Raw genomic sequence first — 27,984 nt, 5'->3', positions numbered from 1 at the left:
TCTTTTCAGAATGAAGACCTGAATGACCTCAGCAAATCTTCCCTTAACTCATGGGTACCCAGACTCTGAATATTTCATGATTCACAACCAGGACCTCACATCTTCCTCCTCAGTAGATGGTACGATGCATCCATTTCAGTTTGTTTACTTTCTACAATCCTCAGGAGTTCCTTGACTGAACTGCACGTACTATATTGTGCCAAGCAAAAAAGCACTGTGACACCAGAATAATGAGTCTGCATTAAGTTCATCTTCAACCTTAAGGACTCAGCTGGCCACGTGAGCTGATGTGATCACCTCCATGCCACGAGAGAAGGGGTTTACTCTCACTGCATTTACAAGATACATTTCATCTGCTGCTGAAACTGCGTATGACAAAGCATCATTGTAAATTATTTCATACAGAACTGTTCGCTTTGGGTGGAGAGAGTATTAAATATTTAACATAGGTTTTGATTTATATGTGTAATTTTTTTAATTAAAATGTAACTTTTCTTACAGCACATCTTTTTTTTGGATGTGGAACTGAGGTATACAATGTTCTGTTGTAAAGAGTGGAGCAAATACTTAAAACGAGGCTAACAAGAGTAGAATAGGGTACGATCCTTGTTTTAAGATTGTAATTCAGAAAAATAATATAATAAGAATCATAGTACCATTAGATGGTTCTCAATTGTATAGTTATATTTGCTGATACTATCTCTTGTAATATAGCCCTGATGTTGAGCTGAGATCCTTACAAGAATTGACCTTAATTTTGTATTTTTCCTGTAAGGCAATAGGCCATGTTAATTAAACTGAAGAAGGGTATATTCTACTGGGTATTTTCAAGTGTCAGCGTAAAATTGGCAATTGGATGGAAGTAAAATCACAACTAAAAGAAATCAAAGACTTCCATTGTATATACTGTAAAGAGGAGGAGACTTGGGTGATTCCTTTAAATCAAAAGCTCTCTTTGGAATGAACAATGTGGGTGTTTGTAAATTCTGGAAATTTCTTTCTATTCATAATAAACTAGAGACTGTTGATCTTTTCTTCTCCCCCTCCCCCCACTTCTGTAAGCTTCCTGCTCCATTGCTACCATTTTTTTTTTTCTGTGCACACATTAGGATCTTTTATTTCCTGCATCGTCTCGGGAAAGATGGTAAGACAAGTGAGTACTTGTCTTTCATTTCTAACCAGAAATTAAAACTCCAGAAAAATGTTTTTTATCATGACCAGGGCTACATGTCACTTTCCATAAGACCCTTATCTCCTGTTTTCTGAGAACATCCCGTGCCACATTATTTAACTGAATGTAATTTGGCCCATTTGCCCTGGTGGGTACTGGCCTTTTAGTGATTAGTTAATAAAACCCAGTGTACAGAGAGCATGTCAATGCCTAATGACCAGCTACTGAAACATCTAGCCAGCAGTGAAGAGGTTAATCCTCCTCTTATTTGGAAAGTACACACATCTTGGAATTTTTCCTTATGAAAAAGAAAAGGCAGTGGACATAACTTCGAGCTATTGCCTACAGTGTTTTTAATCTTTTTTTGCCAGGGAACTTCCTAAAGGTTAAGTGAATTAATGCCGATGTCAGGCTCTTCGGAGGCCATGTAAACTCTCTATCAAAAATTCCCAGCCCTGCTGTTGAGAAAGAGCAACATTTTATTTCTCCCATGGGTTGAGCTCCCTGGGTGGGGGAAGGGAGACCCGGAAGGGGCCAGGGTTGGGGGCACTGCAGTGGCCGCTGCCCCTCGTCAACTGGTCGGGGGACCACTCAAAAGGGAGTGGACATAAATGGAATTCCTCACGCTGGCAAGGCCTGCGTTCTGTTAACTCAGCCAGATAGCATGTACCTCACAGATTGTTGTACAGTGTTCATTGTGGCAGATTCCAATCATTTGCATGCTCATCAATTTCTAAGATGAATAGGTCTGTGGTCGTAAGAATCCATTGTTTTCAAGGAACTTGCTGAATTACATCATTTCCTATGAGGAGAGGACACTACCGATTTTAAAAATCTGATACGAATTTTTTTTTTACACTTTTATAAAAAAGACTTTCTTCGTCAAACTAACTTAAATGTTTCAAGTATTCTGACTCATACTCTTGCTAGTGTAGGAAGAAAGCAAGCTGTCCTGCTGTCTTCTACTGGGGACATAGGTAGTTAAAGAGAAATCAATGAACAAAGTCAGCCCCAACCACTTTTCCTGTGAAGCTGGTTATTATTTCTCAAGGAAGCTAAGTTTTGACTATGTATTGCCAAGATACCTCTGTGTGTGGAGTATCGACATCTTTTGAGTGAGAACAGAAATGAACAGACTGGAAAAGCCATCGCTTGGTTAATTTCTCTGATGCTTTGTTGAGTCACGTAGCATAAAGTTAGAAAATCTTATAGAAGCTGCTTCTAGGGGTCCCTGAGCTGGGTCTGGTGGTGGTATCCAACCTCATCAATTTAAAACTGGAAGTGCTGGTATTTAAGGCAAAAACTCATGCTCTGACTACAGAGGGGTTGACCTTGAGCAACATCAGCCACTAAATCCTTGTGTTCAGTTCCTATTGAGAGCTGGCTTTTATCCATTTCCAAGTATTTGTAGGCCAGCCAAGGAATTACATTAATGGGGCTTCTAGTGGCCTCTGGTTAACCTATAAGTTAGTGGCTTTTCCTCATGAGACCAACCTTTTATAGTGTTCTTTCTTAGAGACCTAGACAGAGTTTTAAAATTCTCCTTTGTAGAAAGAACAAATATATTTCATGACTTTGAGAATATCTTCATTCTGGGAAAAAAAAATCCTAGAACCAGCTAGAAGTGAAGAGAATCCATTAATGATCAACCACCTGAGTCAATAATGACAATTCAGTACCGATGTTACATTTGTGGCTATTTCTTGCTAACTTTCAAAGGTCAGGGACTTTCTTAACTAATCTAGGTTGACTGCAAAAGTGGGTTTACTGAACACCATCTAGCCAAAAGTAGAGATTTTTAACCTTTTTTCCTCTGTTGTCTCCTAACTTAATTTTGGGACATTTAACATATTAAGAAACAATTTTACTGTCCTGTAAGAAACAGCATTTTACAACACTGAAGCCCGTTTTGTTCGATCTCGCATCCTGAATGCAATACACCATGTAGTTGAAACTTTAATTTTGTTTACTGCAGGTGGTTTAAAAATGGGAGGGGAGCTCATCGTCCACCGACAGTAGAGCCATGAAAAATGGGAGAGATGTGAAATGCTCTGAGTGCTTTGGCACAATTCTGTGGGTCAGTCCATCACACAAAGAGGTGCTGAAGCCAGAGACACTGTGGGAAGTAAGACCTTGATTGGGGAGATCAGGAGGACCCCTTGGGAGGAATATGGAGATGGATGGAAGCCACATATGAAATTGCTGCTTTGCAATGACTTGACAGGGGAGTTAGTGTTCCTAGGACATCGTGTGTGTTAGGTGGAGGTAACGCTGCTTTCATAAAGGCTGCTGAAAAAGTTGAGAGGAAGAAGGATGCATTTCTTGGGATGTGAGGAAATCTGGCCTCACCAATACTGAGAGAAAGACATCCACTGTGGAAAGCAAAACAGCCTTCCTGTAGTCAGAACATCGAGGGTTAGACACCGGTGCCTTTGATCATTTCCAAAACCAAGCCATAGAAGATCTTGGAGGTCCTACCTAGTGTAGCTCTGTATGTCCATGTCTCCTACACCTGGGTAGAGAAAGCATGGGTCGGATGGCATGTTGGGTTTCCCACTTCTTGTAACCAGAGCATCTAGTTCGATGTGGTGAAGAGGTAGAAAGATAGTGAAGGTGTTTGACCCCATTCTTAAGGAATGTATCAGTAATGGAGAGCTTATAATTAGTTAATAAGATTAGAAAATGACTCAGCCGGAGAGTTGCCTTCCTTTCATTGTTGATGACTTGGCATTTGTGATGTATACACCAAGAGCTCTGGTGTTTTCAACCCTTGCCATTCACCTGGCATTTAAATCTCTCCTTGCTTCTGTTGTTAATTTCCCTGGTGTGAACCAGTCTGCCACATAATAGGACAAATTCAGTAAACAGGAAAACTTGTCTGTATTTGTATAGACCTCTTGAGTGCTGTTTTGTGTTTGTTTTTGTTTGTTTTTGTTTGTTTGTGTTAGAACTTTGCTATTTGGCTTAAGAATGTAGTTCCCAGGACAATTTTCCTTACGAAGTTCTTTCATTACACCTCTTGGCTGCAGGGTGGGCCAAATTAAATACATATATATATTTTTTTCATTTAATGTATGTGCAGTTTGGTTTATCATCTTAAGATGGTGGTGCTGTCCATGGTGCTACTTCATCCGTGTACAAAAGGACCAATGCATGGTCTGTATTGCTACCAAAACATTTACTGTATATATGTGTATAACATATGTATTATGTATATATGTAATGGGTACCAGGCCAGGTATATATTTTTATTTAGAAGTGTTTCACTTTTCCTAGTTTTCTTTATAGTGTTATGCTTATTTTCGGTCCCCCCTTCCCCCCGATTTTGTCTGGTACTTAGAACTGTAGTGTCTTCATTGTTAATTAAAGAAAATTGTCTAAATGAATTCACGGATGTGAATGCTAGTGATCCTTAATGTTTTTGGTTATGGGATGTGAAACAAAACTGCCAATTAAAAGAGTTGCTGGGGCATTTGGGTAAGAGCAGCATACACCATTTAACATACTTTAATAAATGATTTTGGAACAGATAGGTTTGCTTCACACTGTCCCTTGTCAGTTGGCTTTCAGTGGCCAAGAGCATAAAGAAAAAGACCCTGGAAAGATTTTAAGCTGCTTTTGTTGTTGTTGGTAAAATGGGAAGAGGGAAGCAAAAATCCATTCTCCTTGGGATGGAAAGATAGATGTTCTGTTGATAGGCACTGGAACAGCCTTGTCAAAACTTTCAGTGTGCACATGGATCCCCCAAGAGGTTGTTCAAATGCAGATTGTCATTGATGGGTTATGGGGACGGGGCTAGAGATGCACTGGTGACACATTGTCGTCATCTGGATAGCTTTTAAAAAAACATCAATGGCCAGACCCACTCCAAAGATGGCCGATTCTTTGGAATGGGGTCTGGGCATCAGCCGTGGTTACTGCCACCACTGTTTACACTGTATAGGACACTAGTACAGGGAAAGTATCTGATTGCTAAAGTCACTTAGAAATGCTGATTCCCTGGAGCTGTGTAGGAACATATGTTTAAACAGGTGACTCATGGTGGGCGAGTGAGAAATCCTGATTTCTGTGCAAGTGGAACCTTTTGGATTGTTTCACCACTAGAAAAGATAGGACACCAATGACTTTTGCAAATAAGAAAGCATGTTGCCAATATAGAAACAGCCAACTCCTCTACCTTCTCCCAAATTGAGCTTTCTTGCTTAAGCAATTTATTTTTTTAATGTTTATTTTTTGAGAGAGAGACAGAGACAAAGACAGAGTGTGAACAGGAGACAGGCAGAGAGAGAGACACACACAAAACCTGAAGTAGTCTGTGGGTTCTGAGCTGTCAGTACACAGCCTGACATGGGGCTCAAACCCATGAACCCATGAGATCGTGACCTGAACTGAAGTTGGATGCTTAACTGACTGAGCCACCCAGGTACCCCTAACTTAAGCAATTTAAATAGGTGATTGTTGTGTCTTACATTGTTAGAGCAGACTCAAGATTAACTTAAAAAACGTTTTTTTTAATGAGGCTGATACTCCACTGAGAGTAAAAAGCCTGAGTTTTCTTATTTGGTGCAACAGGCTAGCACGGTCTTCCCTCTGCCTACATTGTAAATGGTATCCTTATTGCTAAGAAGCAGCACAGAACATGATTGAATAAATGCTTGAAGTCATTAGTTCATCTTTGCTTTACATTAACTTTGTCCATTTATTTTCAAAAGAAAAACAATGACAGCAACTGACTTTGCCCTCCCTGTAGTATTACACAACAAACATCACTCTAGCCCCTATTGAAATTATATGTGAACATCACTAATTAGGAGTAATTTGAGGGAAGTCTAGTTGGAATGAATTGATGGTGCCATTTATAGCCTAACTGTTTTATTGCCTTTTACACATATACAGAAATAAACCAGAGCACATAAAAGGTGGATGAAAGGACTAGGAGCATTAATAATCGAGTATCTGGTATTATCTCTCTGAAGCGACATTACTCTGCATTCATTCTAGGTTAGATACCAGGAAGTTACATCAATTGTCTCACCTCATCTTTCCAGCAACCCAGAGGTAGGTATTATCCGTATTCCTGTTTCCCAGATGTGGAAGCAGAGGCGAGAAGGGGCACATGTGTGTCACTGGCTAGGATGCTTCAGAGCAGCCCCTGCAGTGAGGGTGACTTGATGGCCAAGTGTGTATTCTCATCGATGCCACTGCAAGTCTTTGGTTTCTAAGTACTTAAACAAAACTTAAGTTCTGTACATGAAAAACATTTATCGCTCCAGCTGCCTTGTGTTACAAATTTGCTGAGCAAGTATGATCTCATAGGAGCTTGAAAGTGAAGTTCTGTTCATCTTAATAACTTTCACCCTAGAAAGTAACAAGGCCTTATTAGATTTGTTTCCATTCTTTACCTTTGTGTCTAGCTTCGTTTATTTGTGTCAAAAATCTTTTTTTCTGGTTCCCTCTTGTTTTTCTCAATAGGTATGCCCCTTTTCAAAAGCAGCAGAATAGAAATATTTGGCTTTATTTTAGGAATGAACATGGGCAGCAGGTGAAATGTGAAAGCCGCATAAAATCCAAACCACTGTGTTTTTGGGCATTAGGTTTTACATATTACCTCTGTAAATAGAGGTAAATCAGAACTTCTTAGGTTCTCTCTTATGGATTATCAATGATCAGATAAATGACAGAGATTAGCCAGAGGAAAAACATGAGCAGGTGGATGCCTGAGTCTCAACGAGTTGAAGAACAAGGCCTCACGTGAAGTGAAAGAATAGTAGAAACTCCTCCAATACAGGAATTTCCTCTCTGCTATACCCTGCAGGGGAGGAAAGAGTTTTCATTGACTCTTAAGGTTCCTGGCTTGGTCTGAAAATTAAACTGACAAAGATTGACAGGAGGAGAGCACACAAATTTATTCAATATAAATTTTGCATAAGGCGGGAACTTTCCTAAGGAAACAAAGACCCAAAGAAACAGCTAGATGAGGATGTTTAGGCTTGGTTTGATGAAAAGCGGGCAATTGTGGAGGAAGGTGAAAGGTTAAGGAGTATGAGGTTATGGTAGTAAACAGGGAAACAGCAAGGCCTGCTTGTTCAGATTCTTTCCAGACACCCCTTTGTCTTTGGAGAGAAGTATGCTCTTTTCCTGTGGGTATAGGGCAGGCACCACTCACGTGAGCATGTTATGACCTGTTCCAGGGGAGAAGGTCAGAGTGATCTTCCTGCTTCTGCTGTTTTCTTAAACTCCTTCAGTTTAAAATATTTAATATGCGAAGGTGTTGTATTTTGAATTTTTTTTAATGTTTATTTATTTTTGGGACAGAGAGAGACAGAGCATGAACGGGGGAGGGGCAGAGAGAGAGGGAGACACAGAATCGGAAGCAGGCTCCAGGCTCTGAGCCATCGGCCCAGAGCCCAACGCGGGGCTCGAACTCACGGACTGCGAGATCGTGACCTGAGCTGAAGTCGGACGCCCAACCGACTGAGCCACCCAGGCGCCCCAAGTTGCTGTACTTTGAACCCCACCAGTCCACAGTGCTTCTCAAAGCTTGGACTACACACAAACTACACAGAGTTTCCTGAAGAGCTTTTACCAAATAGATTTTAACAAAGACCTCATGACACTGTATTAGTAATCAGTTGTTTCCCCAAAACACACATCTCTCCAGGGTTATTTTACACCCTGACCTTAAAGGAATGTGTTGTTGGTGCTTGATAAGCATTATCCTTTCTGCTCTGTCCTACATGTATATCACCCCAAATCTCAAGCATCATGTTCTTAGTTGTAAATGGGAGAGAAGGAATGATATTGTTGGAGATCCTCACTGCTTCTGGAAAAAAAAAGAAAAAAATAAAAAACAGTCTCTAAAGTATAAATTAGTTTCAACTTACATAGGGATTAGCATAAAAATAAAGGAATTAGGTAAATTTTTACTTACAGTGTTATACAGCATTCTTCTGATTCTATAAAACAAAATCACAAACAAAAACCAAAATATCCCCAAATATTAAGAAGTGGTATGTCTGATGGCATTATAGATGACTTTAATTCTAGCTTTTCTAATTTTCTGTGTTTACAATGATCCTGTCTTATTTCCATAATGTTAAACAAAGCAAAATATTATTTTAAAAAAGCACAAAGGGGGTTGGGTGGGAATCTCAGTGAATCCCACATTTCAATATTACCATACATCACACCATGCCATGATCAATCAGTCAGGTCAGACAGCTATGGCCTGTGAGCCAAATCCAGCCAGCTGCCTGTTTTTGTAAATAAAGTACTATTGGAATGTAGCCATGCTCATTCATTTATTTATTGCCTCTAACACCGTAACAGCAGAGTTGAGTAGTTGGGACAAAGACCAAATGGCCCCCAAATAAAATATTATCTGGCCTATATAGAAAATGTTTGCTGATCCCTGTAACTGATGTTTTTCAAGAGTCATATTTGGGATGAAGCAACGTTTTGTGCCCTGGGCTTCTGAAATTCTCCCCAGTGTGCTGAAAAAGTGTCAAGAAGCTCTGAGGCCACCACTATATTGCTGTTGGACAGAGTTTATGATCATATTATCAGAGCTTCTTAGTCCTTGTACAGTTGATCAATGAAGTGCTAGAAGGACTTCTTTAAATGTCACTTACACTGAAATACTTATTTATAGTTAGGCATGTACAGCTGAATTAGGGTCAATCTGGGATGATACCTTTTTCTTGGTGCCTCAGTATTTCTAGATTAACAGCCAACCTCCCCCACAAAAGGTAGAAACAAATTAAAAGTTTGTCCTTTTCAAAGGGGGCTGGGTTTCCTCAAGAATTCCAAGGGGAGTTCAAAGTAGTTTGTGGTGTCCAGAACAGCAGGACCTCAACCAATCAGAGAGACAATAAACAGGCATCCTTTTCCAATCTCCTTTTCTAACTTGTCATCAACTGTCATGCTGAGAATGGAAACCAGGGCCAAGAGCATGAATTCCAGTCAGGAAGATAATACCTGGAAACCTATGAGACAAAGAGAAAATATTTGAGAATTGCTGGATTAAAAAAGAAGAACCACTGTCATCAATTGAGTCATTAGCTAGGAAGGCAATTGCTTGGTACTTTTTAAAATTGTTATAGAGTCCCAATATTTATTCACCCACAATATTATCGAGGAACTATTATGTCTTATGTGTAAGAGATACCCTCATAATAACCCAGATCTTGTCCCCCTGGAGCTGTCATTGGAGGTACTCTCAAATCTGGACCACTTGTTTTATGTACAAAGAAACTGTATTTCAGTCCCACCCTCACTGAATGTGACTTTATTTTAGAAGTTGAATTAATGGGGTGCCTGGGTCGCTCAGTCAGTTGAGCATCCCACTCTTGATTTCAGCTCAGGTCATGATCCCAGGGTCTTGATATGGAGCCCCATGATGGGCTTGGAGCCTGCTTGAGATTCTTTCTCTCTCTCTCTTTCTCTCTCTCTCTCTCCTTCTGCCCCTCTCCCCTTCTCATGTTCTCTCTAAAATAAAATAAAATAAAATAAAATAAAATAAATTGAATTTATATCAGTTGATTAAATGGATTCCTTAACACCCCCCTCCCAGCGAGTGTTTGGGGTTCTTTCAAGGGCCCGGTATGCAGTGAAGCTGGTGCACAGATTTGAGAAGTCATGTCCTAGATGGTTGCTGATGTTGACCTGGATAGCCGGTTAGGTGGAGAGTGGGAGATAGGTACAGCACTGAAATGGAGCGGTGGTGAGGACCAGAAAGCTGGCATGAGGAGAGTGAGAGCAAGGAGGTGGGGAAAGCCTCCCACAGCCATCTTTCAAAAAAACCAGAACGCATCATAGAATCACAAATTGTTGCTGTGGAGCAGAGTCCTTTATCTGTCATCAGGAGCAACTCCTTATACTCAACTAATGTGAAGAAACTAAGGTCCCCAGACACCAGCCCATCAATTCGCAACTTTCTCCTGGATCAAATATGGTGAAAATCCAAGTAACACCCCCAGCTCACCCTTTAGTGGCATTTTTGCTACATGTCTGAGGCTGGTCATGGATCAGCTCGTGTGCCCATGTAACCCTTCATCCCAAAGGTTTTGTAGATATTATATAAAACACCATTTTACAGAGGAAAAGAAAATCAAGGTCTAGAAAAAGAACTTGCCTAGGGTCACTCAGTGGGTAAAGGTAGAGCTAGAATCCCAGCTGAGCCCAGTTAACTCCAGAGCTTTGTTTTAGAGTTTCAATAATTGAAAGCCATGGAAACAACAAAAATCCACGTTCTTTGAAATCTTCGTATACATTTATGACCCTAGGTTGTCAGAAAATGCCATATGGAAAGTTCTCGATTTACAGTTTCAATTCTCCAGACACAACCTATACCCTCTCCTCCACACCACCCCCCCCCCATCAAGTCCAACTTTCTCTAGTGCTTTTGAGGGTTTCCAGTTAAGTCAAGATGAAAGTGTTCCTCAGCTTCTTGAAACTCAATTCTTAAGCGATTTTCCTCACCAGGTTAATGCAGCTTCTAATTTGCTTGTCACAGAAGATGGCAGACAAATACACACACACATGCATACCACACCACTCATGCACGTGCGTGCACACAGACACACACACACAGGCCCCACACACAAACACAATTCAAGGAGGAAATGTTAATGAGGCATCTCAAACAGCCAACTTATTTTTTATATCAGCAGCATGTTTCTGGGTTAAATTCAAGTTGTCCATTTAATTTTACATCCCCCTGTCGTCTCCACCACACAGCAACTATTCCAGTTAGCACGGTCCCATGCCCCATATGTGAAAAAAAAAAATGTAGACCTCTGAATCTGGTTTACTTCATCTGTTGAAAAATAAAATGAGTTGGTCTGAGCTAAACAAACTTCTTCCTGAACAGAGTAACTCTACCATTTGTGTTTGCTGAAATGTTTGACAGATGGGAATCTGATGGAGGTGGGGGTGGAATTTCTTTTAATGGCTGTGTGAATACTTCAAATCTTGTCTTTGCCTCGCCACTACCTGTGTGACTTTGGGCAAAGCACTTCTCTCTGGCTCTCCACTTCTTTGTTTATAAAATATGAGGGCTACCTAATTGTACCCTGGGTTTCAGGAACCCGTCAACACTAAAATCTGGTGCAATGTTTTTCATGTGGATGGCTGTGTGCATTCTTTTCCCCTGGGGAGAAGGGACTGTGATTTCTGCTGGATTCACCAAAGATTCAAAGCAAAGAGATGGTTTCTTGAAATCACAGAATTTCGCAATTGGTAGGATGCTCTAGCAATTTGTATAGAGTTAGGGACTGGCAAAAATATTAGACCAGCACAAATTTCCCCTAGTGTTTTCTCCCCTCAACTCTACACACTGATTGAAGTTGGATACCTACCACCCCCTTTGCCAAATGTTTTCTTGGGGGCCCAGGTTCCTGGAGTGGAGAAAACACATCTGATAAACTATTTTTCCCACAAGTATATGAAATTAATGTATTAGCCCTCAGAGCATTTGGCTCAAAAAAGAAAACATATCCAGAAGGAAAAGAACACTTTGGCAAAAAGGAATTAATTGCTAATGGTGGTATTTTAGGTAACCATGTGGGGAGATGTTTAATAAGGGGTGTTTAGTTTAGTTGAATCAGATTTCATACTTTATAGGCACTGAGCCTCGGTATGATGAGGTAATCCCCTTCTCTTACATGTAATTAAAATAAAACTGTACTTTGGTAATGACATAATCCATGCATGTTTGCTAATGATAACCTTAATTTCTAGATTTTTTGAATAAATTTAATTTGGGGTAAGTTCACCAAAGTTAAACTTTTTCCCTCCTTTGTTTTTGGGGTGAAAGGAGGGTCTTTGCCTGGCTGGTGCTCTCAAGCCTTTCCTGGGCTCAACCCCCTTGTCTTCACGTCTCTGAGGTCATTCTGGTAGGTGACCACCTACACCAGCCATTTGTGAAGTTGGCTCTGACTCACTTAACGATGAACTTTGTTTACTTGTTGGCAGGGAAAGAACTGAAGCAGGAAAAGAATGAAAGAATTTCCTTCTGGCAGACAAACAATTCCTACTTGTTGCTACTAACAGGAAATCTATTTTTATTCTTCCGTGCCCCAGCAATGGAGTTGATCTTCATGACACAAAGAAACCCTCAGCCAAAAAATTTAGAAAGAGCATTTCTCTTTGGAACTTACCAACTCCCAACATCTCCTCTAGGAAACCACACTATAGTACTTCAAGTATGAAGATGATGCTCCCTGTGCATGTTCCATAAAAATGTTGAGCCCCAGTGAAAACAACCTACAATCAAAGATTTTCAACAGAGATGACCACACAGTTGAAATCTGCCATTTAACTTTTCCCTTGGTGGTCACGGAGAGAGAGGTAAGTTTTTCTTCTAGAAAAACTATGCTGTAGTGTTGGAATTAGTCAGTCCTAGGCCAACCGGGAAATGCTGTTTACTAGCTCAGAGACCATGGGAAAATCACTTAACTTCCCAGAGCTATTGTTTTACCATTTGTAACGTGGGGATGATGCTATTTACCCTGAAGAGGTTTCTTAAGCATTGAAGATACTCCTGTCATTCCCAGTGCATTTCAAGTAGCGCTTCACCCGTAGCTGGTACCCGATACATGTAGACCCCGTAGAGTAATTTTGAGTCTCAACATTTTTACAACTTTTGGACAATAGCACTTCTTTCGTGCCAAAAGCGTTCAATCTATCTGTTTATATCTGTAAAGTTTAAAAGGCCGTAGACACAGGAAGTCTTCCTTGCCTGGTCTTCATTCTGTATTTCTGGCAAAAAAGACCCAGGCTCCAAGGAAAGTTTATGACAGGGCCACTGGTGGAATTGAGTGATCATGGCGCTGCTTCTCAGAAATGCACTCGGGCAGTCTCTGAGCACAAAACTGGCACTGATGAGGAAACTGGGCATTAAGAACAACGAACAACGTTAGTTAACTCTACCTTCCACTCCAACTACTGCGTTACTCTCAAGACATGAGTGGGGACTGGACACTCTCCTCCCAGCCAAGCATGGTAACTTTTCCCTTGGATTCAAATATGGTTCCCGAGTGTCACCCTCTCACGCTTTCCGCTCGTGCAAACACTGCTGTTTCATTCTAACTGTAGCCCTCTTTTGGAGGTGCCTGTCTATTAGCAAATAGCCGCTGCACCCTTTGGCCCTTGGGGTTGGCCAGGCTTAAGTTCAACTCTTTTTATATTTAAGATCAAAATTAATGAAGAAAATGGGGGGGTGCGGGAGAGGGGAAAATGGGTGATGGGCATTGAGGAGGGCACTTGCTGGGATGAACACTGGGTGTTTTATGGAAACCAATTTGACAATAAATTATATTAAAAAACAAAATTAATGAAGAAAAATATGTAAGAAGAGGCTGTTTCTGCCTTGTTTATAATGCGGGTTGTCTCTGTCACAGGGCTCTTAGAGAGGAGGGTGTCCAGGGGACCCTGCTATGGCATGGTTCAGCCACCCCACGCTGTGGAGAGAGCATACTGCCCAAGACAAAGGAGCCAGGCAGCGCGGAGCAGACCCTGCTTCTGGCCAACTTCTTCTCACCATGTTTCATCCCTTCTCCTGCCTTTCGTTTTTTTCCCTCCATTTTAGGGCTGAGCCAACCTTGCACAGCATTATTTTTAGTTCTCGCACGGGAACACGGACTTGTCTCTCTGCTGGTTTCTTTTTCCCCTTTACCAAGGATGTGCGATTGTTTTTCCACCGTGCATTCGGGGGCTCGGGAACATCGTGTGCTTACTTACGGTTAACCCCTTGCATTTCCCCGAGGTGCTTTGTTCAGTCGCTCATGAACTTTTAATTTTTTCCAGGCTTGTGTGTTTTGTCCAGACTGTGGCTCTTCTGGAGCTGGGCCGGCCTCTTTGTTTTGGGGAAGCTTATTGCTTCACAGTGAGACCATCTGACAGTTGTTATCTGTGACCTGAAAGCCAGAGGCAGCCAGGAGCCTGTTCTTCTCGAAGACCTCCCAGCTCCCCAGCCCCCACCGCCATCTGGGACCACCCGAGGAAAGAGACCAGTGTGACAACAAATGTTCACAGGAGGATGGAAGTTTTCTCCACCCGCCAAGGTCGGCCTCGGTCTGTCCTTGAGCCCCCAACAAGGGGGAGAGCCATCAGATTCATCTGTGTGGGTGTCTACCAGGATCTTCTCTCCTTCCTGTCTCTTTCTCCCTTCCTGTCTTCCTCCCTTCCCTTCCTCTACCTTTCATAAAAATCTGTGGGCTGGCTGCTGGGTAACAGCTCTCCAAGCACAATGGCAGATATAACACTGAGTACGAGCCAGTGAGCCATGTCTTCCAGAATGTTCCCAACACACGGAGAATAAAATCCGCGCTCTTCATCGGGGCCAGCCTGGCCCTGAGGGACTGGCCCCTGCCTGTCTCTTCCCACCTGACCTCTGCATGCTTCCCTTCACTCCCTGTGCTGTCAGCTCCTTCCCCGCCCAGAGCCATCACATTCACGCCCCCTCTTCCAAAATGCCTGGCTTCAGAACTTCTCATAGGTGCTTTCTTCTCATCCCCCGGGACACCACTCAATCCAAACGCTCCCTTCCCGGAGTGGCCTTGGCTCATCACCCCTGCCTCTCTAGCCGTCCACTGCACATGTTTACTTTCTTAACAGTGCAGTCTTCATCTGCAATTATCTCTGTATTTATTTGTTTACTTGTTTATTTTCTGCCTTTATCCCGCAGACCCTCTGTCTTTTTCTCCATGTGGCCCCCAGTGCCTGACACAGACTTCGTCTTCCATAAATATCTGTTGAATAAGTGGATAAATAAATACTTCAGTAGGGGATGTAAGAAATAGCATCACAAATCATGATAATGGTAACAATGATTGACTTCTCTGGGGATTTTCCCAAGCACTGTGTCTTATGGATGCTATCCCCAATCTGCAAAACAATTGAGAGAGAATATTGTTCTTATATTTTGCCCTCCCACCCCTAAATGAGGCTTCCAAGCATTGGTATTTTCCCAAGACCACCTACCTAGTGAGGGACAGACCTGGGATCTATCCTCAGACAGGTCTGACCTTATGGCCGGTGGTTGTTCTTTCCTCTTGACCGTGATGTCTAAAACACGTAAACAACGATCATACAAGCCAGGAAGAGATAAGCTCCATGAGAGGCACAGATAAAATGTCATGGGAATTCAAAGAAGGAAGAAGTGGCCTCTGGATGAGGGCAACAGGGAAGGCTTGTGACAAGGTGATTTTGTTTTGCTGGCCTTGTGCCCCTGATGACTCAAGGGAGAGAGGTGGGGGGATTTGGACAGTTGGAGTGGGTTGAAGTCAAACACCAGAGGGCTGTGTGTGCGTGTGTGTGTGTGTGCGTGTGTGTGCGTACACGCAAGCACGCACGTGATCGCTGAGGGCAGAAAGGCAAGAACAAGATGATTTTAAATTCAGTGCAGAGGAAGCTAGTGCTTGTAATAGGGAGTATTTTCTTCTGGTCTCCAGCTCTCTGATTATTATTTAAAGACAAAAGCACACATCTGTATCTATTAGAGTAAGAGCTTCAAATAAACATTTATTATCTCACATTTCTGTTTAAGCAAACCTCACTATTTATCTACAAAACAAAATATATTTTCTTCCTGAGTCACGTCTTCAGTTCAGATGCAGTCTAAACGTTCCCAGGCCTATCTAGCCTGAGGGAGGGGTCACATATGACCACGTTACCACTTAAACCCAAGTTTTCACGATTCGGTGTCCCCATCTACTTAGTAGGTTTTATGTTCCTTGAAATACCTCTGACCAGATTTTCCTCGCGTTTTCAGGGACACATCGGCTGCGTTCACAGACAAGTCCTTCCTGTTTTCTCTGCTTTGCCCTCTCTCTGCTGCTGGACTCCGTGCTTTGGACCAAGTCCCCTGCCTATGGCTCCAGATCCCCAGTCTCCAAATGGACTGCATTCCCCTTAGTCTTCCCGGCACTGGACCTATACACTGTGGTCCTCACAGGACGGGGCCAAAGGCCTCCTCTCTTCTGAGTCTCAGACCTGTTGGGGGCGGGCTGGCCACTAGAATCGAAAGCACAGCAAGAGCCCTGCCAGTCACAGTAGATTCCATTTAGATTGATACCAGTGTGTTTTCAGGGAACTGAAAGAGATGATGTCGATGTGATTTTTACAGTGTGATGTGAAGGAGGTCGTGTAGATGTGCTGATTTCCTGATCTTTCAGGTGAAGAGACAAAACATAATTTATGGGTGATAAGCCAAATGGTAGAAGTAAACGTATATTCAAAGTGTAAAACTCAATATCACAAAGCAAAATTGATAGCAGAGGAAAGAGCCATGGGAGACAGAAATAGAACTATAACAATTCCGATCTACTGGTTGCCTTTATAACTATAATATATCACAGTTTAGTATGATAAAGAGTGCAATTCAGAGCAAGGATCTAATGGTTTTGAATATACGTAAGCCTAAGAACACAGTATCAATATTCATAAAGAAAAAAATTCAATACAAAATACAGGCAAAATTACTTTACAAGGGCACCTAGGTAGCTCAGTTGGTTAAGCATCTGACTCTTGATTTTGGCTCAGGTCACGATCCCAGGGTCATGGGATTGAGCCCCACGTTGGGAACCACACTGTGTGGAGACTGCTTAAGATTCTCTCTCTCTCTCTCTCTCTCTCTGCCCTCTCCCCCACTCACACTCTCTCTCTTTCCCTAAAAACCAAAACAAGGGGCCCCTGGGTGGCTCAGTCGGTTAAGCATCTGACTTTAGCTTAGGTCATGATCTCATGGTTCGTGGGTTCCAGCCCCACATCGGGCTCTGTGCTGACAGCTCAGAGCCTGGAGCCTGCTTCAGATTCTGTCTCCCTCTCTCTCTCCCCCTCCTTCTCCTCCTCTCTCTCTCTCTCTTTATCAAAAATAAATAAACATTAAAACATTTTTTAAATAATAAATTAGGGGCGCCTGGGTGGTTCAATCAGTTAAGTGTCTGACTTCGGCTCAGGTCATGATCTCGCAGTTCATGGGTTCAAGCCCCACATCGGGCTCTGTGCTGACAGCTCAGAGCCTGGAGCCTGCTTTGGATTCTCTGTCTCCTTCTCTCTCTTCCTCTCCCCCACTCATGCTCTGTCTCTCTCAAAAACAAATAAAACATTAACAAATTAAAAACAAAACAAAACAAAACAAAAATACTTTCTAGCAAAAGACTTGCATGCATTCTATTAGTCCAGGGTGGATCAAGTGTATAAAAAGTAATAAAAACAGAAAAATACTTATACAACAAAATTAACAACCAAAATCTACGTGGTATATCTCATACTTTGTTTCACAAACACAGACTATGCCTTTTTCCCTATGTGTCCATGGAACATTCACAAAAAAGACCACATATCAGTACACAGAGAAAACTAAGCAAAGTCCAACCTGTACAAAAATCATCTCCTGCTCATAAATGGAAAAAAAATAGAAGAAAACAATCAACAACAAAAGCTCTACTGACTGGAATTTTCTTAGGTAACTCCTGGGTCAAACAGGAATTCAAAACTGAGACTGCAGAACCGAAGTTATTTAGGAAATAATGAAAACAAAAACACTACCTATCAGAACCATGTTATAAAGGTATGAATTCTACTCTACTCCATTTACATGTAGTAAAAAATGAAAATAAACTAACAAAGAGGGGAGAATAAATCAAAGGAAAGTAAGAGAAAGTATGAAAGAAGAGAACATAAATTAATTGAGAAAATAAAGAGTACAGTAGAAAATGAAAAACCCAAATCTGTTTTTTTTAAAAGAAGCAACACAAAACAAAACCGTCAGCTAATTTAAATAAGTGAAAAAGGAAGACACAAAGTGAAGACTATATAAACTAATAATGAGAAAAGAAACACAGGAAAGGGGATTAAAAGTCTCTCAGAGAATACACTGCATCACTCCATAAAAATAAATGTGTGAACTTGGTTGTAATGGATACGTTTTCTAGGACGAGTTATAAAAACTGATCCCAGAATAGATAGGAACTGGAAATATTAGAAAATAGCAAGAAATAAGCCTAAAATTCATATTTTTGGAAACTAGGTAACATATAATTATATAGCTCTCAAGTTAAAGTGAAAATTGTAAAGAAAAAAAGTATTTAGTAATGAATGATATGAAAATACTATAGTTCAGAGTTTGTGAGACAACACACGTGTTTGTACAAAACGTTCACAGACTTCTACATATTAGCCCCAAATTGGAAACAAGTCAAATGTTCACTAATGGGTGAACAGCTCAACAGATTGTGGTATATCTATACAGTGGGATAACACTCAGGAATAACAAGGAATGAACTATTGATACACTCAACAACATGGATGGGCCTCAAAGACATTATGCTGAGTAAATAACACCAGGCATAAAATAGTAGCTTATGTTTCCATTTATATAAAGTTCTGGAAAAGGCAAAACTGATCTATAGTACTAGAAAGCAAATTAGCGGTTCCTTTGGTGAAGGATCAGGAAAGATTGACAAGGGGGATGAAGGAACGTTTTGGAAGGTTGTGGAAATGTGACTATGGTTACTCAGTGGGATACATAAGTTAAGATGTCAACCTGTCCACTTAAAATTACTATACTGAATTCAATTTAAATTTGATCTCAATAAAGTTGGTTTTTTAAAATTGTGTGGCAGCAAAGCAGAACTTTGAGATAAATTTACTTGGAAACAAGGAAGATTTAAAAAATAAGGATGCTAAAGATACTCATGCTCTTGGTTGCAACAAATTTACCTATAATTTCAGTACAACCCTCATCAAATTTACATTTGGATTTTTAAAAAGAAACAATAAATTTATCCTAAAATGTACCTGGAGGAATAAAGTTCTACAAATTGTTAAGTCAATCAAAAAAAGGAGACAAAGAGAGATTTGTCTTACCAGGTGTTATGACAGAAGTCACAGGTTTAGTTTTATGAAAGGAGTGTTAATAGCAAATCATTCCAATGATCAGGATAAAGAGCTTAAGGACAGAGCCCTGAATGTATGGTTCTTAATAAATTATGTGTAAAGCTAAAACTATTAGGTAGGGTTCTCTAGAGAGACAGACCAATAGGAGATCTATGTATGTATGTATGTATTTATGTATCTATCTACCAATCATCTATTATCTATCTATCTATATGCATATATACACACACATATATAGTGTATGTATATGCATATATATGTGTGTGTATATATGCATATATATACACTATATATGTGTGTGTATATATACACCATACTCCATGGTATGGGGTCCCTGTGTGACTCAGTTAGTTAAGGGTCTGACTTCAGCTCAGGTCATGGTCTCACAGTTTGTGAGTTCAAACCCCACGTGGGGCTCAATGCTATCAGTGCGGATCCTGCTTCAGATCCTTTGTCTTCCTCTCTCTACCCCTCCCTTGCTCTTTCTCTCTCTCTCTCTCAAAAATAAACAAACATTAAAAATAGATAGATAGATAGATAAACTACTCCAGGGTACTGCTGCCTTGGCATCCATTTAATTTGGCCAAATAGCCACTGGGGGCCTTAAACTGACTCTTGCCCCTCATGCAAGCCCATGTTCTAGATAACACCCTTTAGGTCACAAGTAAATGTAGGTTATTGATGTGACTTCCACCAAGGCCTTGTAATAAACAGTCTCTCAGACTCCCAAGTGTTCCCTTGTGCATTGCTTAGATAGAATCCTCATGCAGCTTACAAACACCCTGCTTTTTAAATTTGAATTTCAATCTTGCCTTAGTCTGGCTAACCCCCAAAGCACCTCACCCACAGATGCTGATAAAGGCATGTGCCTCAGATCCCATCACGTTCTCTCCTGCTCCCTCCCTTGACCTTCCTATGGTGGAATTTTGAGGAATGCTGTGTACTTCTTCTGGCACCTGTGAGTAATCAAACTCTTGATTTTGATGTCTCTTGTGGTCTTCGTTGAACCAAGACTCACCATCCAGCTCTCTGGGCCTCTGCTTAACAAACGTTAATTTAACAAAGTAATAACACATGATTATGAAGGCTGGCAAATCCAAAGTCTACAGGGTGAGCCGGGGAGCTGGACACCCACAGAAGAGCTGGGTTTCCTCTTCCCAGAGGTCTGTCTTTTGTTCTTTTTGGGCTTTCAACTGATGGCATGAGACCCACTCACATTATGGAGAGCAGCCTGCTTTACTCAAGTCATTTAAGTGTTAATTTCAACCAAAAGTACCCTCACAGAAACATGCAGAATAATGTATGACCACTTATCTGAACACCATGCCCAGGCAAGTTGACACATAAAGTTAACCATCATGACTACATATCCAATTAAGGTGGTATTAGAAAAACTTGGAGGAAAATCCAACTAGATTCTTCCCGAATATCTCACCTAAAGGTAAACTTGAAATGGATTTAACTAGATAATTAAATATCAAAGAAAAAAAGAACAAACAAGTTGGTAGAAGAAAATTCAGAAGAATATCTTTGTTACCTCGAGCAAGTATGATGTTGTGATTTATGATAATAAATAAATATTTGCTCTTTGTCCCATTTCTGGCACAGAGCTCCTAAAACTATTGGAATTTCCTAAGTGACAAGAGCAATAAAGGTGTCTTTTCTTATGTTAATGAAGTGACTTTTGCAAAGTGCCTAGGTAAGCTAAGGGGATGGAGGGCTGGTTATAGGAGAGCTGACCTTGAGGTTGGAGGGCTAGAACTTTCAGCCCCATCTTCCCAACCGCCAGGGAGGGGAGACAGGCTGTAGACTGGTTTCAATAACCCATGGCCAGTGGTTTAATTAATCATGCCTATGGAACAAAGTTTCCACAAAAAGCCCAAAGGATGGGGCTCAGAGAGCTTCTGGGTTGATAAACACACGGAGATTTCGGGTGAATGGAGTACTCAGAGGGTGCATGAAAGCTCTACACCCTTCTCCCATACCTTGTTCTTTCCACTTCTTCCATTGGGCTATCCTGATTATACCCTTTTATAATAAACCAGTGACCTAGGAAGTAAAATATTTCTCTGAGTCCTGTGAGCTGCTCTAGCAAATTAATCAGGCTTAAGGAGGGGGTCACTGGAACCTTCAATCTAGAGCCAGGCAGTCGGAAGCACAGGTGACAACCTGGTCTTGAGACTGGCACCTCAAGTAGGGAGCAGTCTTGTGGGACTGAGCCCTTAAGCTGTGGGATCTGATGTCATCTCCAGTTGAATGGGGTCACAATGGAGATGAACTGTAGGATATTCAGCTGGTGCCAGAGAATTGCTTGGATGTGTAGGACAACACCCATCCCCCACCCCCACCCTGCCCTGAATTGGAACTGGTGGTCAGAAAGTTAGCAGGAAAAAACTTTCCAAAAAAACCTCAAAAGCAAGACCATAAACGAAAATTCTGAGAAAACTGATTACATTAAAGACTGCTAGTCCACAAAAGTCATCATGACCAAAGTGGATAGATCAAGGACAGAATAAGAGAGGCATTTGCACTGTCTAAAGCCAAGGACTAATATCCAGATTAATCAAGAAACCCTTGAAAACCAAAAAGAAAATTAGAGCAAGTCCGTTAGAAAAAATGGGCAAAGGATATGAAAAGGCAGGACACTGAAGAGGACAGTATTTGGAAAGCTTGTATTTGAAGAGAAATCAAAAGCAAATTTAAAGTAACAATGGTATATTGGTGTGTACCTATCGGACAACAATTAGAAAACTAGACAATCAGTAGGGTTCAAAGAGGAGAAATCCTTACACACTGTTAGCAGGACTGTAGGCTGCTCAGCTATTTTACTCAATGAAACAGGACATCCCCTGTGGCCTGGCCTTTCTACCAGTGAATTCTCACGTTGGTTTCCAGGGAGGCCAGGTACAAGGACACTGCAGAGCCACTTGATGGTGGAAGGTGGGGCACAGAGGACCACCTGGGTGCCCATTGCTGGAAGAGGGCAGTATTTTAAAATCAGGAGGATGCACACTTTGGAATCTATTGCACCAGTTAGAAGCAGTGGATTTCATGTTTGCAAAGTGACATGAATGGGTCTTAAAACATAGTGCTTGAGAGAAAAGGTAACGAAAGGAATAAGACACATAGCACAACACCATTTATAGAGATAAAAGAATGCCTGCACACGCACACACACACACACACACACACACACAAATGCACTTTGCAAGGATATCTATTTGTCTTTCTCTCTCTCTATATATATATACACACACACACACATATATAGAAAGACGTTCATTAAACATATTATTTTTTTATTAAATATAATTTATTGTCAAATTGGTTTCCATACAACACCCAGTGCTCATCCCAACAGGTGCCCTCCTCAATGCCCATCACCCTCATTAAACATATTAGAATAGTTGCCTGTATTAGGGGGACGAGGATGGGAGAGGACGTGAGGGGTAAAAGAAACAGATGCTTTAAAAATTTTTTTTTAATTTAAATTTTTAATGTTTATTTATTTTTGAGAGAGGGAGAGTGAGCACAGATGGGGCAGGGGCAGAGAAAGAAGGAGAGAGGATCCAAAGTGGTCTCTGCACTGACAGCAGGGAGCCCGATATGGGGCCCAAACTCAAGAACTGTGAGATCATGGCCTAAGCCAAAGACAGACGCTCAACTGACTGAGCCACCCCGACACCCCAGGAACAGATGCTTTTAAAAATTGGAAAGGGGGGGGGGTCCTTGTGAAACACATGATAATGATGTTGAGGAGTCTGATAAACCCAACCTTTTGTTCCTGAACCTTAAAAAAACTAAACTAAACTAAACTAAAATGTACACTGGAAAAATAATATAAATAAAACAGCAGTTTGTGAAAGCAAATCCTTGGAAAGCCCCAGGCCCAGACAGTTTCACAAAGAAGTTCTACCAAATCTTTAGAACAGGTAACTCCTGTGTTACTCAGGGTGTTGTAGAACAGAAGAAGGAAAGCTTCTAAGTGATTCTTACAGGACAAGGATAGTACTGATCTCACAACCCAACAGAGATAGCACAAAAAGAAAGCCATAAACAATATTACATGGCTATCAATGCAAAAATCCTAGATGACATACTAGCAGACAGGACTCTAGCAAGAAGAATAACTTCTTCTTTATTAAAAAAATAAATCATAGTCACATGGGGATTATTTAAGGAACATACGATGATTTGAAAACAAAAAGTTTGGGGCACCTGGATGGCTCAGTTGGTTAAACATCCAACTTCGGCTCAGGTCATAATCTCACTGTTCCTGAGTTTGAGTCCCGCATTGGGCTCTGCACTGACGGTGTGGAGCCTGCCTAGGATTCTCTCTCCCTCCCTTTCTCTCTGCCCCTCTCCCATTCACATGCACTCTCTCTCTCTCTCTCTCTCAAAATAAATAAATAAACTTAAAAAATACAAATAAAAATAAAAAGATGTTTAACATAATTTAGCAAGTCAGTAGCTAAAGCTATGAGAGTCATTTGTCCCAATGTATGTGGAAAAGGCATTTGATAATATTCAATGTCCATTTTTTTAAATGTTTATGCATTTATTTATTTGTAAATTTTTATTTTTGAGACAGAGAGAGCACGTGTGCATCAGTGGGGGAGGGGCAGAGAGAGGGGGGTGCGGCAGGATCTGAAGCAGGTTCCACACTGACAGCAGAGAAAACGAATGCAGGGCTCGAATTCAGGAACCGTGAAATCATGAGCTGAAATCAAGAGTCACATGCTTAACCAACTGAGCCACCTAGGTGCTCCTATTTATTTCTTTTGAAAAAGAGAAAGAGAGAGAGAGAGAGAGAGAGAGAGTGTGCACAAGTGAGGGAGGGGCAGAGAGCAAGGAAGAGAGAGAATCCCAAGCAGGATCCATGCTGTCAGTGCAAAGCTCCAAGTGGGGCTCGATCCCACAAACCCACGAGATCATGACCTGAGCTGAAATCAAGAGTGGATACTTAACTGACTGAGCCACCCAGGCACCCCACAATGTCCATTTTTTTTAACTAAAAAGGTTTTGTATTAAAATAGAAAGAAGTGGAAACGTGTGTAGTCATCAATGAGGACTAGTATATAAATTATGATACATACACACAATGGACTGTTCTGTCCCCGTAAGAGAGAGAGAAAGAATGAGGAACATCTCCATTGCTGGTATGGAAATATCTCCAAGGTACATTGTTAAGTGAAAAAAAAAAAAAAGCAAGGTGCAGAGGAAAGAGCATCACATATTATCAGCATGTAGAAAGGAAGAGAAAAGATGTTTGTGTTATCTGGAATGTATAAATTTATAAATATCATCTGAAAAGATAACAAGAAGGTGAAATCATAGTAAGTTGTGCTGCACACATGTGCGTGTGTGTCGTGAGGGAGTAACTGAAACCAAATAGGTGAAGAAAGACTTTTTATAGTATATCTTTTCATACTTTTAGTTCTGGGATCACATGAATCTATTACCTATTCAAAATATTAAGTAGGTAATTTGAAAAAGAAGTTACAAGTTTGTGCTACTATGATTATCTGTGCTCTCACAACAAATGATAATACTTTCAGTGTTGCTGGGAGCGTAATCGTAGCACTTTTAAATCTGGAACGATCATCTGAGGAAATCCAAAATCTCTTTGGCCAAGGGTGGGACGTACGCCCAGAGACATGACGTGGTCTGTTTTACCTACTGTCAGAGCGAGCTAGAACTAAGACAGCTTGCATTTTCCTATTGATTCCCTGGCAAATTAGTGATCATTTATACAATTCCTTTCAGGCTATTTTAACTCCCCTGTTCTACTTAGTTGGTTCTTGCTTAGTATTAATTGTGTAATAACTACTTCATGGTTCTTCCAAGTTTGTTATTCCCCAATAGGAAATTAGATCCCTAAAATTCATGGCCAAAGGCTGGAGTGATAACTAAATTCCTCTGTATACAGGAACATTTTCTTTGTGGTCTTATTCTGAAGTTAGGTATTGCATTATAGCTCCAAAGAATAGAGATTTGATTCTGTAAGTCAAGAACGTTCAGTAATTTGGCGATGCTGTGCAAGCTTTCTGTTTTCCTAGAATAATAACAATAATAAATAGTATAGCTAACATTTATTGGGTTCTCTCTATAAGCAAGGAAGCAAGAGCTACCTGTATTAACTCATTTAATCTTCTTAACAATATTAGGAGACAGATACTGTCATGGAACCCATTTCACGAGGAAGGAACTGAGGCTTGCAGACGTGAAGTCTCTCAGGTTGTCAGAACTGGTCAGAAATGGAATTGAGTTGCAGGCAAATGAAGGTTAACTCCTGAATGAATCAACATCCTTCATGGTTTCTCAGATGCCTCTGTCATAAGGAATTCTTTTTTTTCTTTAGATCTCTGACTCTGGTTTCCTTCCACTTCTTTCAGACCCACTGGTTTGGAAATGTCTTTATATTTTCATGAATTTCTGAATGCAATGAGCTCTGATGGCAGTCTACCAACAGTTCTGCTCTTGGACACTTCGTCTTATCTAAGACTTCATTGAAGGGGCATCTGGGTGGCTTAGTTGGTTAAGCATCTGACTTTGGCTCTGGTCACCATCTTGTGGTTTGTGAGTTCGAGCCCCGTATCAGGCTCTGTGCTGACAGCTCAGAGCCTTGAAGCCTGCTTTGGATTCTGTCTCTGTCTCTGTCTCTGTCTCTGTCTCTGTCTCAAAAACAGACATTAAAAAAAAAAAAACAAAAACCTTCATTGAAGACATCAGAATGGGGGTGTCTGGGTGGCTCAGCCAGTTGAGCCTCTGACTTTGGCTCAGGTCGTGATCTCACGGTTTGTGGGTTCAAGATCTCATGGTGTGTGGGTTTGAGCTCTGCATCAGGCTCTCTGCTGACAGTGCAGAGCCTGCTTCAGATCCTCTGTCCTCTCTCTCTCTGCCCCTCCCCCGCTCCTGATCTCTTTCAAAAAAATAAACTGAACATTTTAATTTTTTTTTTCAACGTTTATTTATTTTTGGGACAGAGAGAGACAGAGCATGAACGGGGGAGGGGCAGAGAGAGAGAGGGAGACACAGAATCGGAAACAGGCTCCAAGCTCTGAGCCATCAGCTCAGAGCCTGACGCGGGGCTCGAACTCCCGGACCGCGAGATCGTGACCTGGCTGAAGTCGGACGCTTAACCGACTGCGCCACCCAGGCGCCCCTAAACTGAACATTTTTTAAAAAAGAAGATATCAGAATGCTACAAGGTTATTTCTCTTCGTCAGGTACCTACACTTTAGCAAGAGTGATTTTGAGTCCTAATATGTTGTTAACTTGGAGCTAATGTAGGAGATAACCACAAGAGTAATAGAGAGAAATTCTTAGAGAAATTAGTTATTGAGTATTTGAGTAACTCAAATTCAGTTATGCAGTATGGCTTTTAAAGAAATGCCACTTGCATTGTTTTTAAGTAAAAATAGTAAGTAAAATAAAGTCAATAATTTGTCGCCTAATAAATACCTTAGGAGATCTCTTTTAATACATATGCATGATTTATAATATACACACATACCAACACATATTTTAATTTTTATAACAAATAAATATTTTAAAGTACATAAAATATTTTTCTTTCATGACATAGATTTTTTTTCTGGCCACCTTTTATTTACAAAAATATAATTGATTTACTTATGTAACAGGATGCTGAGTTGGGGGTTTTCATGTGTTATCAAGATAAAATAAATGCTCACACCATATATGAAAATTAACTCAAAATGGGTCAAAGCCTTTAATGTAACAGCTCAAATGATAAAACTCTTAAGAGGAAACGTGGTTGTAAATCTGTAGGATTTTGGATTAGGCAATGATTTCTCAGCTATGACACCTAAAGCACAAGCAAACAAAGGAAAAATATATAAATTGGATGTCATCAAAATTAAAAACCTTTGGCCTCAAAGAACACTATCAACAAAGTGAAAAGACAACCCATAGAATTGAAAATGTTTGCAAGTCATGTATCTGATAAGTCTAGTATTGAGAATATAGAAGGAACTCTTACAAGCCAACAATAAAAAAGACAAGTTACTCAAGAAGTGGAAAAATATTCGAATAGACATTTGCCCAGAGAAGATATACAAATGGCCAATAAGCCCATGAAAAGATGGCTAACATCAGTGTCATTAGAGAAATACCAATCAAAGTCACGATGAGATACCATTTCTCATCCACTGGGATGGCGGCAATCAGAAAGATAGGCCGTAACAAGTGTTGATTAGAACGTAGAGAAAACAGAACCTTCATACATTTGGGATTGTAGAATGGTGTAGCCATTTGAAAAACAGTTTTGTGGGGTGCCTGGTGGCTCAGTCAGTTAAGCGTCCAGCTCTTGCCTTTGGCTCAGGTCACGGTTCGTGGGTTGGAGCCCCACATCAGGCTTTGTGTTAACAGTGTTGAACCTGCTTGGGATTCTCTGTCTCCCTCTCCCTTTGCCCCTCCCTTGCTCGTGTGCGCTTTCTCTCTCAAAATAAATAAATAAACTTAAAAAAAAAATAAAAGAAAAATACCTTGCAGTTCTTAAAAGTTTCAACATAGAGTTACCATGCAAGGCAGCAATGTCAACCTTAGGTCTATATCCAAGAGAACTGAAAACAGATGTCCACACAAAGACTTGTATGTATTACTCCTAAGAGCCAAAACAATGAAGACAACCCAAATGTCCATCAACCGATGAAGAGATAAAAAAATGTGTTACACCTATACGATGGTATTATTCAATCAAAATGGAGGTTGGTGGGGGGATGAGTGGAATAAGTGATGGGGATTAAGGAGCGCACTTGTCTTGATCACTGGGTGTTGTACAGAATTGTTGGATCACAGTATTGCACACCTGAAGCTGATATTACACTGTATGTTAAGTGGAATTTAAAATAGAATGAAATAGAGATACATGCTACAACATGAATGAC

At 40.8% G+C, this 27,984-nt stretch overlaps 1 protein-coding gene across 1 annotated transcript in view; it reads left to right on the top strand.

Moving 5' to 3' along the window:
• Positions 1-4,557, top strand: part of IRS1 (insulin receptor substrate 1) — a 63,529-nt gene extending 58,972 nt beyond the window's left edge. Inside the window, exon 2 of the mRNA XM_043578005.1 lies at positions 10-4,557. The gene's annotated coding sequence lies outside the window, so the exon portion shown is untranslated. The remainder of the gene's footprint in view (positions 1-9) is intronic.
• Positions 4,558-27,984: the final 23,427 nt, after the last annotated feature.

Source organism: Prionailurus bengalensis, chromosome C1, assembly GCF_016509475.1.
Source record: "Prionailurus bengalensis isolate Pbe53 chromosome C1, Fcat_Pben_1.1_paternal_pri, whole genome shotgun sequence".
NCBI lineage: Eukaryota > Metazoa > Chordata > Mammalia > Carnivora > Felidae > Prionailurus > Prionailurus bengalensis.
Note: the sequence above shows the minus strand (reverse complement) of the source record. Positions and strands in the feature narration are given on the sequence as shown.